Source organism: Ascidiella aspersa, chromosome 3 (genome assembly GCF_963924565.1).
Source record: "Ascidiella aspersa chromosome 3, kaAscAspe10.2, whole genome shotgun sequence".
Taxonomy (NCBI): domain Eukaryota; kingdom Metazoa; phylum Chordata; class Ascidiacea; order Phlebobranchia; family Ascidiidae; genus Ascidiella; species Ascidiella aspersa.
In genome coordinates, this window is record NC_139449.1 from 27,578,901 (window position 1) to 27,591,096 (window position 12,196).

At 35.6% G+C, this 12,196-nt stretch overlaps 1 pseudogene; it reads right to left on the reverse strand.

Annotated features, from left to right (window-relative positions):
- Positions 1–3,340: 3,340 nt before the first annotated feature.
- LOC146161289 (ATP-binding cassette sub-family B member 6-like) lies at positions 3,341–9,848 on the reverse strand (annotated as a pseudogene).
- Between the last annotated feature and the right edge of the window lie 2,348 nt (positions 9,849–12,196).

A 12,196-nucleotide genomic window follows, 5' to 3' on the forward strand; every position in this document is an offset into this window, starting at 1 on the left:
ACGTTTTATATTGAAAGTTTTGCCAATTTAAATCCAATAAACGCAAGATTTATTTATTTATGACGCCATGTTATGACGTAGCTTTGTAACGTCGTCGTTAAGAATGCGTTAAACTTAAGCTTTTTGTTGTTGCGGCCCTTGTATAATTATATTTGCTTAGACCTGGCGTTGATATGTTTGAATGGTGCAACAATTACAACATGTGCTAACAGAGATGTGTACACTGCCTGTAGGATTCGCATTTAAATTTGCGGTGGTAAAATATTTTGTGTTGTAAGAGCAATAGGTTTTTTTACTTAGAGAGGCCTCTTTATGAAAGGCAAGTCGCATGTGCATAGTTTTACTAGGCAAGCCACTTCCAACACAAATGTTGCACGCGCGGGACAATAGGGCGCAGCAGGGATGCCAGCAGCCGCCTCGTCGCGACGTGAGCTGGACAAAGCAAGCGAATATGAACGAATTCTGTATGAAAGTTTTTCTGCTGCTAGATGGCTGTCGTTAGCTACAAAGTGCTAAAACGCAATATTTCAGGTTTTTACCCCCCAAGCAAAGGCCCCTGGGAGTGCAGCCTCATAAACTTTTACAAAGCACCTACATACCACTCTACGCCATGTCTGAAAATTTGAAGGTTCTACGATGTCTACTTTTTCTATAAAGCTTCGGACAAAAGTCGGTCTGAAACAAACCATAGGAAACCATAGGAAACCATAGGAAACCAAAAAAGAATAACGGCAAAAACAAGATATGTCCCGAAAATAAATTTTCGGCCCATATAACTAGACGGGGGTGCGATTGTTGTTTATTTTGTCAGGGGGTATACTTTCAAGGTTTAGTGTTATTTTTTTTTAATTTTTAATTTTTTTTTTTCAATTTTTTTTTTTTAATATTTTTGATTGACTTAATTATTTATTTTTATTTTTCAATATTTTTATTTTTTAATGTTTTTATTTTTATTATTTAGTTTTTTTTCATTTTTGTTTTGATTTTTAATTTATTTATTTTTTATTTTTCATTTTTTATGTTTTATTTTTATTTTCATTTTTTTTATTTAATACTTTTTATTTTTTAATATTTTGTATTGTGTATTTTATATTATATATTTTGTTTTTCATTTTCCTTAACTTGTTTCTGCAAGCAAAAACAGATATGGGCCGAAAAATTCCCCACTTAACTTATGCCTTTGATGCGAAAGGGATTCAAATATGGCGTAGATTTTGGGAAATGATCGAAACATATATTTGATAAATAGAATTTACGTAGATAGTGTGTATGGCCATTTTATTACATTTTGGCCAGCTTACGTGTTTGAAAAACAAATATTATCATTCTCCCAAAGACTTAAAATGGTTTAACGCCTATGGTTTGCTATACTTTTGCAAACTTTTACTCGGTAAATTTTTACCATGGCTTGGTCCGAGCAATCACTGTTAAAACAGACTTTAAATCTCTAGTTTTAAACAATATGAAACACTCTATTATGTGCCTAATACGCAAACTATTAAATCGAAAGTTTTGCTAGTTGTTTAGGCCTGATGTTGGTAGGTTGGTTGGAGCAACATGCACAACAGCCTCGTCGCGACGCGAGCTGGACAAAGCAAGCGAATATGAACGAATTCTGTATGAAAGTTTTTCTGCTGCTAGATGGCTGTCGTTAGCTACAAAGTGCTAAAACGCAATATTTCAGGTTTTTACCCCCCAAGCAAAGGCCCCTGGGAGTGCAGCCTCATAAACTTTTACAAAGCACCTACATACCACTCTACGCCATGTCTGAAAATTTGAAGGTTCTACGATGTCTACTTTTTCTATAAAGCTTCGGACAAAACTCGGTCTGAAACATACCATAGGAAACCAAAAAAGAATAGCGGCAAAAACAATATATGTCCCGAAAATAAATTTTCGGCCCATATAATAACGGCAAAAACAAGATATGTCCCGAAAATAAATTTTCGGCCCATATAATAACGGCAAAAACAAGATATGTCCCGAAAATAAATTTTCGGCCCATATAATAACGGCAAAAACAAGATATGTCCCGAAAATAAATTTTCGGCCCATATAATAACGGCAAAAACAAGATATGTCCCGAAAATAAATTTTCGGCCCATATAATAACGGCAAAAACAAGATATGTCCCGAAAATAAATTTTCGGCCCATATAATTCCTCTCACCAGCCCATATTAGCCAGCACATTAAATGACTTTGAGTTACTCACACATGTGGTTAAATGCATTATTTTACAACACCTAACGTGCCTGGACGTAGATCTGCAGTCGTCGTAATACATAGACAAGACGCTGTTCCCCAAATCTGTGGTAAACTTATTCTAACCGCCTAACTTTTTTTACAGGGTAACTACAAACTTCAAAAAGCATAATTATAATCTGCTAACCATTTAACAAATTGAACCTAGTTCCATTGAACAAATTGAACCTAGTTCTTGGTGCATATCACATCTTCGATCAAATTAACGGAGTTAATAACACCTATTAATACGAATGGCAGGTCGTCTACCTTATTTAAATATCCTATTGAATCGAATAGGGTCGGTAGACAAATGACTTTTGATGAGTACGTTTGGATTCGTGTGTTTCCGGGCTACCTGCAATTGTTATACTGTACAGGTTGTACATTGTCTTACCGCCCCCTTTTTAACTGAGATTTACTAGGTTGCAATAACAAACTTGTAGAACTGGAATGATGAAATAAAAATAGGTTGGATTGTTGTTTTTACCTGAAGAAAAATGATCAATGCTGACATGTTTTTTATAATTACAATTTGTTAAAAAAACGTTTACTTGTTAAAAAACTTCATTGTGCTGCCCAGATAACCTTCGTTTGAGACCCAGTGAATTATATTCGTGAGTACAAAAAACACGCCTAACCAGATTAAGCGGGAACTTAAGCCAAGAAATTAGGAGAAAACAATAATCTTATCATGCATTTAATCACAAAATTTAAAATTAAATTTAGTTTTGGTAAAAATATCATTGCATAAACCAAGAAAAAAACATTCTTGAAACCAACATGGTATCCTAATAAAAATAAACACATCCAATTGTGTGTATATAGGTTAAGTAATAAAATACACTTTTAAATATTTAAGTAATCCTCCACCAGAACAACGTTCACTGTACTGCGACGCTCAAACCTGGATTTTTTCGGGCTAGGGGCGTATACGAGCAGCTGCACTTTACATTACCTCAATTGGTGGTGTCACAAAATTAAAAAAACTTTCAACGAATTACCTAATACCTTCGTCTGCTTAACGCTCAATGGCAAGTCGTATACATCTACAGTTTTTTCAACCATAGTAACATCACAAGTTATGTGATTCTTAAATTAAAATTTTCGTTTTTCGAGAATCTTGGGAATTTTCTGTTCGAAATCTGTTTTTCCCGATGCTTCGTGCAAATGACGCCTCCACATTTCGCTGTAGATTCCTCGTTGGTCCAGTAATTCCTGATGTCTGCCAAAACGTACACATCTTATGGCCACTGTCTATATATTTATTAAGAGTTTTACAGTTTAAATAACCGCCTTGCTCAAAAAGTACAACAGCACCTAGCCGAAATCAAGTAAGGCCAAGAATTTTGTTTTCGATTATTGATGGTGTCATAATGCAATGCGCTGCCAAATTAGTCGTATTTAAATATTTTACAGGAAAAAAAAGTTGAATATGTTAACCAGACAGAAAAGTTACCGGCTGAACTAACTAGCATATACAACTAGATAAAATAAAGCAAAACAAATTATTTCATTGTTTAGTTTTAAATAAAAGTGGTGTTTTAGCGCGAAAAGAGACGTAATTTGTCCGACCGCCCAGTTAACGAAAAAGTAAAAAAATATTTAAAACTCAAGGTAAAAATGGATTTTGAATAATTAAGATTACCGGCCCCGCTCCATAATTTTGCCGTCTTGAAGCACCAGAATGCAGTCGGGTTTGGTAACGCTGCACAAACGATGTACCACAAATATTAAAGTCTTGTCATCAAACTCTCGTTCCAATGCGACCTCAACCTTTTTTGCGGTGTTTAGGTCTAGCGCCGACGGCGCCTATAGACGAATAAAATTGTTGTTAAATAAAATTTGTGGCAAAAAGGTTGTAGGCTGCTTAAAGAAGTGAAATATATCGCAATGCGTATACGAAACCATTTAAAAACAATTGGCGAGACCATCTTTCAAATTATAGAGCAAAAATTTAAAACCTTGCTTTAATGTTTTCTGTATACGTTTACGTTGTAATTTGTTTCTATTTTAAGAAAAGTATACGTAAATTGAAAAGTCGGTTAAAACGCCCGACAAATAAAAATAACTATTTCCGCGGAATTTGAAAAACCTTGCTGTTAGCAAAAAAAAACACAAAAACATGCGGATAAGGATGTACATTTTTTAGTTTTTTTTTTAAGAAATAAAAACAAGAAAAATAAAGGGGTTTAAGAAAACCTATACAGGAGGAGGGTAGAAATAAACTTCTTTACGATAATTGTTTCTGGGCCGGAAAATTTTGGAATTATTTAACACGACGCACAGTAATTATTCCGTTTGAGCCGAATCCCAGCAATCTATATCGTCGCCTGTTGCAGCGAAAAACCGGCAAGGGTCTGTGCCAAGTTTGCCCACATTGGTTGTACCAATATATTACCAAAAAATTGGTCTTCAACAGTGTTTTTGTTAAGGTGTTGTTTTTTTTTTTTTTTTTTTTTTTTTTGGTATTTAAATGAAACACTTAAAACTACTTAGCGGTCACCCAAACCAAACCTTAAAAAAAACTGGTCTTAAATATTATTGTTGTTGCTGTTGTCGCCATGCGTAGCGTTATGTTATAAAAGCTTAAAAATGTTACAAAAGCTTATTTCTGGGTGTAAACAGAGCTATGATGTCTCTAGTTCCTTTGACGTTTCCTCAAAGTCGTCTGTTACAGAATAAACGACATTTTCATTGGGCTTCTTTGTGACGTACCGATTTTTTTAACCCTATTTTTACTGTTATAATTATAAATCCTGTCCACCGGTGTAAAATTCGTTAAATGTCTAAAAACACCAGACTCACTTTCCAGAAAAAGTTTTTTTGTGGCCAGGGTCATGCAGACCAAAATGAGCCGCAAACATTTCGATTACTATACTATTCCAAATTTGTTTAATTTATAGGTAAAAAAAATCTCTGTCAAAAATCGCAAATGTATGTATCTAATGATAAATAATGTATTTTCTATCAATGCTGTTATCATTACAATTACATTTGCGGCACGAGACCCACGCAATCACGCAGCGATTCTTGAGTGACGCTTCTGATGTCTTTTCCGATCCGGAAGTTGGTTAGAAGAAGCGAAGGAGAAGTCGTATAATGGAGCTCTTACCGGATCCCGAATCGCCGACCTTATTTGTACGAAAATCCCTTTTTAAGGCTATAAGTAAACTTATAATTGTAGATTAGCTGAACAAACGCCGGCCGTTATCGACTGACTGTCAGAGGGTGAACAAATTCAAATTGTACATTGCGCAACTTTAACAAAATAGTGCAAATACACTTAGGTTATTTTTCATAGATATTTTTCTTAAAATAGCTCTAAAGTTATACAGATTCTCGTTGTCGACAAAAATATGGCGCTTCAATATGTATTACATAAACTTTACTTGTAAATAAATTGTGACACTTTTACTCTACTATAGTAATATTGGGATTATATATCTAAAAATAAACTATATTTTATAAGAAATTCCTTAGGAAATGTAACTTCTACATTAATATAACGGTAAGCGACACTTTACTTCCATATATATGAAAAACGTGGAGATGAAACTGCCAATGCAAAAGTCTGTCCAGATTCTACAGTGAAGGAAACATCGCGGAGGATAGGCTTTTCTGGATTGTAGTGAAAGGAAATATTTTGAAACTCGACCTTTCCTTGATATTTGGAGAGTTGATGGCGTCTTGCTGATCAGCAATGTCTACTTTCTACAAACCAATATAAACCAGTATTTTATCCATCCTAGATCTAGTGATACAGAGGAGCAATCCTTAAAATGTGCGATTGGCTCATCCAATTTTTGTTACCATTTATTATAAAACCCAAACTTAAGTCATTTTCAATCAAACATTAAGTCCAAGTCAAGTACTAGTCCAAGACATTGCCATAGTAAGTCAATTGCAGGTCATGTCACTGCCTTTTAAATTAATAAAATCACTTCATTTAAGGCCAAAACATTAAACCACGAACAAATACCAAGCAAATTCTTTATCAAATCTTGTGTTAAAAACACACTTTTTACTAAAACACTTAATATTAGTGAAAGTCCCTTACCTAAATGATTGAAGTTCAATTTTAATTATTTGTCAAAAAAAAAACTTAAGTTATTAGAACAATAGGCTACCTCATCTTGCTGGAAAATATACATATACACGTGTGGAAGCGGTAAGTTTCACGTTAATACTAATACATAACATTGGCTTAACACATTGAAATATTCACTTTGTCAAAGAGTACCAGCAAATTTTCGAGGTTGATAAAGCAATTTTGGATAAGCCTATAGAAATGTCCAAATGTTCCCATTGGATGGTAGAGCTGCGCAATGTAGATTTCAAACACAACGAAATCGCCGACCTGTAAGTGGGATTCATTTTTTTTAGTAATCAGTCAATTAGTCATAAGTGAATTAAAAAGTAATTTAAAAAAAATGCGGTTTGGATATTAACTTTTTCAGTTTGTTTGTCTAGATTTTAAATATATAATATTTTAACGATTATTTGAAAAACTTGTCATAAAAATAGTCTAGAGACTTTTAAGATAAAATATACCGCGTAAGTTTTTTGAAATACTTTAAACAACGCAAAAAAACGATTTATACTTGCACTGTTCCGTCGACGACGTATTTAGCGCACAGTATGGTACCAATTAGCAGGCCTGTGTGCATGATGATCATTTGCACCACGTTCAGCAAAATAAGAGTAGTGGCAGTCAGGTACTCCGAGGCCTGAAATGTGGCCGTACCAGAATGACAGTTCCTACACTTTGCGTAATTAACCCTGTAGCCTACGGCGATTTATTTTCCTCGAGGCAAATTTCAACTGAAAATTTGATGATATTTTTCCACCATTATATAGAAAATGTCAACAATTTTTACATGTTTTGTTTATTATTTTTTTGATTTGTCAATTTTTGATTTTTTTGTTTAATAATATTGGGACACGATTATTTACGCCGTTTTTGCGGTTTGGCATGATAATGCCTGTCTTTATTTGTTTTATAAAAAGTGTCTAATCGAAATTATCATTAGTGTTACATCGGACAAATTTGCCAAAAGATTATAAACATGCTCATTTCGTTTCTACTTGCCTGGTCATCAGCAATGGCTTGGTCAAATCGATTGGCTTCGTATGTTTCAGAGTTGCAGCATTTTACCTGGAAACAAAGATATTTTGTAGGCCTATATAATTGAAGTACCGATAAATGTTTCCAATTTTTTTCTTTTAAGAGTCAGAATTGACAAACGAAAAACTTAACTCAAAAAGTAACTACATCCTTACGGTTTCACAGTTGAGCAAGGAATCGTAGGCTACGTGTTTGGCCTTGTCTTTGGTGTTCATTGCCCGGCGAAACTTGGTTTCCTATTCCGTAATATAAATTGTGGCAGCTGAACACATAACGGGTAATGTTTCTTTTATTATGAATAACTTTCTCGGCATATCTGGGTTGAATGTGTGACCACATATATTTCTACTGTTATTAAACAGTTGACTGTTTTTATATTGTGCATATCGATAAGTTATATTGTGCAAGGCGGATTACTATCTCATATAGCCATTATCAAACCAATTGTTCATTTATTAAACTAAGGCATAGCCACACGAAAGTTTGTTGCCAAAATTTATATTACTATATTAGTTGCTAACAAGCAAATCTGACTTATACGTACCAAAATAAACTGCTAGCCAGACCAGGATAAAAATGCCAAAGGAAACGTTGAAGGCGGCCATAAAGTACACCACGGCAATGACGACATCGCTAAGGGCGGGAAGCAGGTTGAAGAATACGTAGTAGAGCAGGGTGTTGATGCTAGCCGTGCCACGTTGCATCGACTACATCACTTCGCCTGTCTTGCGCGCCAGGTGTCAGTGCAATGGCAACGAATGTAAGTGCTTTAAAAGTTTTAAATAATATCAACAGTGCTTTTCAACCATTAAAATTTCCATTCGCACTAAAATTTTTATACAACACAGTAAATTTGCAACCTTAGTTTATTTTCGATGAAAGGGTTTGTGTATTAGGTTACAACCGTGAGCCTAAGCCTTGACCGATATAAAATAGATAGCTTAAGCTGCAATGAATTATTCGCACGTGTGTGTAGCATCTCTCGGGTTGAAAGGCAGTGATTTGCAATATTTAAGACTTTACTTCTTCGGGTTTAAGGGTTTCGACAGAGTCAAGATCAAGACTACATGGCTTGTTTGTAGGACCGCGTAGGAATGAACCACTGACTGGTTTGGGCGGAAAACCGACCCTGTAAGGCTCAAAATTAGTCTTTTTGACATGCGCTTTTCAACAAACCGTTGTGGTTAAAAATTGCATAATGATTTAAAATCATTGGAACATACCGATCCTGGCTATTACCAATGGTCTATTTGCTGAAAAACCTGAACACCACAGAGCAGCCTGAATAATAGATTATGTCCTGATCCCAATAAACAAAAAAGAAGACAAAAGACGTTCCGCTTGACTGACTTCTGCTTTACGGTTTTTGTTTTGCCCAAAACGCTCAGAAATCATGCAACGAATCCACACATTTTACCATTTAACACGTTATACGTATATTTGTAAGTACCTGAATAGCCCGGTCGTGTATTGGCGGACTCCAATCCAAAAATACGATCGCAGAGCATGAATGGCGCCACCAGGAAAACCACTGCCTTGCAGCAATTTGAAGGTAACGAACAGAAGAACGTTCTTCAGCACCGCGTTCCATTTTTTCTGGTGAATTAGCGAGTTAGCTGTGGCGAAATAAAGTTGCTGTAAGTCCGAAGTTAAAAAAGCTATTTAACGTGGTGTTAAACAACAATTACACACAAATATTACTTAGCCTTCTCGCGTCTTACCTATGCCTTTCGAGTAAACTGGGACGTAAGGGTTGACCACTCGTCCAGCCACAAGCAGCACAATGCACAGCAATACCTGGATTTGAAGCTTTACGCTTTCTGCCGGCCAAAGATAGGGCAGAAGCGTTGGCGCCTGCGGTTTGAAAAAAGTACAGAGCTATTTGGGTTGCTGAGCAGTTCAAAACACATTATTTCATTTTTTTCTTTATGGCAGGTTTCATGGCAAACGTTTTTTATTCTCTCAAGGTAGATTTGCCACATCATAAGGATTGGGCCCATTACAAACTTACAGCGAATTATTACCCTTAAAATATCTTATATTGAAAGAAACACTTCTTAACCTAAAAGCATACCGTTTTCTATGGCTTTCACTTCATTTTTAAGTATTTTGGTGTGGTCAAACGCCGTTGGGTCAATGGCCCTTACAGCTGGCATAGTCATATCGATAAATGCCATTAATTAGGGCAATGTTTGACATTTTGTGTCCTTTGTTAGGCTATACAATACACGTGACATTGTGTTTTCGATGTTTTAAATTTTTGTCAATGTTAATAGACAACATTTTTGCACGCCAGATATAGAATAGATGTGCAAATTTCATGTATATAGGAGGGCTTTATACCTTTCTTTTAAATCCACGCCACGTAGAAGGGTTGTACGCGGAGTTGCCGTCATTTATCAGCGGTGGGTCCTCCGTGTGAACGTTTTGCTGGCGTGTTGGTGCTTGCAAGGCGAGTGCCAGCATTAATGTTGACATTACAGTTCTCGCAATCCAAACGCTAAATCGAATCTGACATATATTACAACTGCAACAGAGGAATACCAGTAAGACTGCTAGACATGGACAAGCGAAGCTTGATCAGTCGGGTTGGCACTTAGACTTGCTACGTATTTGAACCATATCTTCAACAGTAAACAAAACACTACACTATAAAAGGTTAAAGCTCTTATATAAACTAACCTTGTCTGCTTTTGTCGCAAGGCCAAACAACCAACTCTTACTCTCCCAAGAAAGAATACAGGCTATTTCTAAAAGAAGATGAGAAGCGCAGTACAATATAAAAGCGCAGCTTTGTCCCCTTTTCTTTAACGTCGTTCGTGATCCCACCGTAAGAACCAACCAAAGTGCAGTACAGCCAGATGTTAATCTTTAAACAGGAAGCCTTATCGGTTAAGTTGTTAATTATAAGAATCGTGGCTATAGTCAAAAAGTAAAATACTGCTATAACCTGGATATTATAGTTGCGATGAAAGATCCGCTTGTCAAGCGTCCAAACATTTGAACTATCACTCCAGCCCCACCAAAACCAAGCAAACTAATGAAATGATCACCAAGATTTGCAGTTTGTTTAAGCATGACTGGAGCCTTTTACGATTTGGCTTCCCGCGCATTCCATATCTACAAAAAACGTATTTAAATTTCAAAGAACGTTGCGTATATATGCATAATGGTTTATTCTATGTAAGGGTTCCTTTTATAGACATATTTTCTGGTATTCAACGAATAATTTCGTCATGCTACTTAGTTAACAGTGCTAAAAAATATGAATCAGCGCGAGTAACAAAAACTAAACACAAAATATAGCCAAATAAATATTGGGCTAATTCCAATACGGAATGGTGAAATCCAATAGTAGGTAGGACGAGTTTTAAAACCTAAAATTTTGTGGTGGACTTTCGACTTTGTTGTCTGAATCAAAATCAGTCATTTAGTCATTGTCGCCATTGACGTGCTTTAGGGCGAGGAGATATCTTCTTTTTACATATTCAGTTTGCATGTGTTAGAGTTCTAATTTTTCCTTCAAATTTAAACCATTTTTAAAAGTGCGTGTACTTACCTTTTTAGAAAAAAATACCTGCACAGCAAGAGCCAAAGAATACAGGGTCATAACAGATGCTACCACAGTATAATAAAAACATGGTAATATGCCATTGCTTTGCCAAAATGCGCCAAAAGTTTGATTGCAACCGCAGTAAGATAGTTCAGTGCAATTCGTGTCCATCTCACTCTGCAACCACTGTTGATTGAGGGTCAAGCATAAGATGTAATCCGTTTATATCCGCATGGAATACAAACACAAATTAACTAGACTGTCTAAATATTTTAGCAATCAAACATAATATAGAAAAGTTTCCTTGCTCTTATTTTGTAAAAATCCATGCTTAATAGATCACAACCATTTTAGACTAAGAAAACAATTAGCACCATAGCGGTAAAAAATGTGCGCCTAATTACTTCACTCTGGTGTTGATTTAACTCTACGTATCGGTACATGTCCAGCAGCGCTCTAATCAGCTGGGCGACAAAACGTTTTTGTATTGTCCCGCTTTTGATTGACCAAAAACAATCCTCGAGGCACGCGATTTTCTGCTAAGCGGAATTAATACGCTGCATAGGCATAGATCAGTTGAGTTCATTTATTTTGAGTTAGTTGACCCATGTTCTTTGTAGTACACTGCTGCAGTCACGATTCTTTCTAATTTAACAACTTTCTAACTAATATCAACGATTCGCGGATAGCAGGTATAGCATAATAGATGTTTTATGATGTCACAAGAGACATTATACAACAGTGTTTATTATCGAATAATAAAGCATAACTGATGAGTGATGACTAAGAATTATGACAGTCAATGTTTAAAAACATTCGCTAAAACCTAATGTTTATAAATTTAATAAATATTTCTCCTTGCGGACCCTCTGAAATTGCTCTAGGGACCCCAGTTGGTCTGCGGACCCCAGTTTGGGAACCGCTGTGTCAAAACATTAAGGTTTTGGAAATGTGATTATCAATTAACTAACTTTAAGAAACCTGCCGTGCGAAAACAGCTAACTAACTGGTTGTCAAACATTTTCAAAGGCCAACGCCGGTCGCACAAAAAAAAACATTTGTGTCCGCTTAAAAAGTGGCGTTTACGGAAAATTGTGAAGGCCACAAAATTTCTAAATAATTTTTTTGAGGAAGTAGTAGCATAAAATGAATTGCCTGTTGTTCTTGCATATTGCATATCTGCGAAAAATTGAACTCCTTTCTGCAAAAAATGTTTGTGTCATGTTGTCCAAGACTTGTTGTGTATTAAATAACATTTTCGAAGTATTTAATC